Raw genomic sequence first — 3,334 nt, forward strand, 5'->3', positions numbered from 1 at the left:
CATAATGGGTCATTTCATAATACATAAATGCCCTAATCATGAGATTGAAATGAGAAATTCGATTTTCAAATTTGAAAGAATCCAGATTTATGAGGCGACCCCTTCTTTATTCATCAAGTCTTCCAAAATTAACAATTTTAGTGGCAATTTTGATTTTTTTTAATCTTCATAGGCATTTAAATTTTAAGCATTACATTTCATATCTAATTATTTATTTTTTTAATTTTTATATTCAATAGTGTGCATAATTCATGAAGTTTTATTCTCCCTATTTTATAAAATAAGAAGTTTCAACGTGCATGCACAGAGATAAATAGGAATAACCTATGCCTATGGATTCTATTTTATAAATGAGAAAAATGCTAAAGAAAATATCAATGCAATTCAATGATTCTTTCAAATAATTGCACCTACTAATGTTAGTGTTGGTGTGGTCCCTCCTCATGTGGGACTTACATCCTTCTAAAATAAAATAACAAAGAGAGAGAGGCATAGTATTTTTCTTAATGAAAATGGCTTGACTTGTTATTGTGCAGCAATAGAGTTAGTGAGAAAAAGATAATGATGAAGAAGAAAATATTCAAAGAAAAGGATGCTATTTTATTAGATAATCAGATAACTAATAGTATCCTTATTTTGATAAAAATTTTAGTGTATTATTTTTGACATCAAGAGATACAAATTAAAGATTTTGATCTTTAAAAAGTTTTATCCATAGAGTATTTCAAATATCTACAATTGACGAGATCTATCGTCTACTTGTTCATTTATTGTTAAAATCTATCTCATTAGTGATGATTATTTTTATTATGGAAGTCAATATTTAATTTTGATAATATTTATATAGAGTTTGGTTGATATAAAGAAGATATATTGTAATCGCATTATTTTAAATAGTGAAAGTTTTGGCTGCAGGCCTAGGTCTCATGACCTTTTTCCTTCACATCAAAAGATTTTTTATATTAAAATTATAAGTTACTTGATTATTTTTACTTATTAATTATTTGAAAAGATTATAAAAATTATTATTGCTTGATGAATTATAGTGCTATTCCATTTAATTGCATAAAGAGAGAAAGAAAGTTTGAGATATTATTATTTTATGATTATATTTTTTTCCAATAAAGTGATGTCGAAGTAAGATTTTTAGTGGCTAAATATTCTAATGTTGATTGATTAGAAGAATATATGGGTGCATGGTTAAACTCACATTTTGTAATTATTCAATTTGAAAGTCCCGAATAGAAGATCTACTATTTTGCAAAGATTTGTATGATCCTATTGAAAGGGATAATGCCAAATCAACTGGTAAAACAAAATAAAAGTAAAAGAAAATAAATATAAAGATAATTAGATTAATCAGATAGTCGATAAATGATAGTATTTTCATTATTTTGTCATGAAAATTAATGCTCATAACTTATGAAAAAATTGAAGAGTTTGTATGAGTAGAAGGCTTTACAGAATAAAGTATTCATAATCATAAAGCTTGTGGATATGAAGCATAAAGAGAAAATTTTAGTTAGTGAATATTTAATTAGATTTTAGGATGTAGTAAATTAATTAGAGCTGTCAAAATACGGTCCAGCTCGGCCCTAGCCCATGTGGACTATGATTATGTGGGTCAGGCCGGGCTCGGCCCTCTTGTTAAAGGGGCCGTAAAAATCCTGCCCGGCCCTAGCCCATGTGGGCTATGGGTTAGGGTCGAGCTAGCCCACATCTCCCAGCCACCTGCCGTCCCAGTTTGCTTAGGAGCATCACGAACACCACCACATCGAAGTACCCATCTGTGAAGGGCAGCCACCGTGCGTCCCCCTCCCGGCATGTGATGTGCTCCTGGATGCCCTCCGCCCGAGCTCATTGAAGCGCCACCATTGCCATCTCCCTCCATCGATCCAGCCCCACCACATGGCCCCTGTCCCCTCCTTGATCTGCATCGCCACTGCGTTCAGCAGCATCTCGCGATCGCACCCCACGTCGAGCACCGTTCACACCTGCAACCAATCAGGGACGAAGGCCACCATCCGTTGCGCCATCTGCTAGTAGAGGGACAGCAAGGAGTAGAGGACCTTGGTGGTGATGTAGAGGAAGAGAGTGGAGAGGGCAGTGATGGAGTCGTCAAATCTGACCGCAAAGCAAAGGGCGAGGAGGGGGTCGGTGGGGGTGAGGTTGCTGAGGAAGGTTAGGCTGTGAGGGAAGTAGAGGAGGGAGAGGCTGACGAAGAGGGCGGCGTGGAGGATCAGGAAGTCCATTATCTACCACTCGTCCATTCCACAGATCGCATAGAACTGTGTCCAATCCATACCCTAGCCACCGCTTTTCCCATCTATATTGCACTCAGTAGCCGTAACCCAGTAGCCGACAGAAGCTGAGAAGGTGTGGGCCAGCCCATGGGCTGAGCCAACCCTAATCCAATTCAGCCCATGGGCTATAGGGATCAGGTCAAAAAGCTCACTTTCATAAATGGGTTAGAATTTTTCAGCCCGATCCGATCTATTTTTAGGGCCAAATGGGCTGGTCCATGGGTCCTAACTCATTTTGACAGCTCTAAAATTAATTGACTACTATAAAAATATTGCTAGATGATTAGTTGTAAATATTATTGTTGCTCAGTTTTTTGTTTGATAATTAAGAAACTCTAGTTGCATCGCTCAGTAATTCAGCTCTTAATGGTATAATAACATTAAAATAGTAAAGGATGGTATCTTAATGAGGAAACTAAAAGAAGAGATTAGAGTATAATATACATTTAGCGATATTGGCTATAGAAAGATAGGAGAGAAGTAAAACTAGAAACTCATAAAATTTTAGCAACTGTAATAAGTCAAGGAAAAGATCCAGATTCAGAAAAGAGATAAAATATTGTTATTACGACAAACGAGGATGTATAAATAGTGCAAAAAATATACATGAAAGCAATCAAGAAAGAGAGGTAAAAGAAAGAAGAGAAGGATACAATAGTTGTGCATTTGATAGTGATATTGGCATTATTTGTGATGATGGTTGTGTAAACCTTGCATACTATGATTGTACTTCGATTATTGACTCAGATGCCTCTTTCTATATTATTTCTCGATGTAACATTTTCACATCTTACATTAGTGATAATTTTGATAGTTTAAGAATGAAAAATAATGAAGTAACTAGGATTGTAGGTACGGAAGATGTTTGTTTGAAAACTAACATTAGATGTCAACTATCACTGAAAAATATAAAACATGTTCCTGATATCCATTTTCACTTGATCTCCATATGAGTACTCGATGATAAAAGTTACCGCAATCACTTCAATGAGTAAATTAGAAACTCACCAAAGATTCTCTAATGGTAGTAA

The 3,334-nt window shown here is 35.3% G+C and overlaps 1 pseudogene; it reads right to left on the minus strand.

The window, feature by feature from the left end:
* Positions 1-1,698: 1,698 nt before the first annotated feature.
* Positions 1,699-2,303, minus strand: LOC105033734 (uncharacterized; annotated as a pseudogene).
* Between the last annotated feature and the right edge of the window lie 1,031 nt (positions 2,304-3,334).

The sequence above is a fragment of the Elaeis guineensis genome, chromosome 3 (assembly GCF_000442705.2).
Source record: "Elaeis guineensis isolate ETL-2024a chromosome 3, EG11, whole genome shotgun sequence".
In the NCBI taxonomy this organism is placed as follows: domain Eukaryota; kingdom Viridiplantae; phylum Streptophyta; class Magnoliopsida; order Arecales; family Arecaceae; genus Elaeis; species Elaeis guineensis.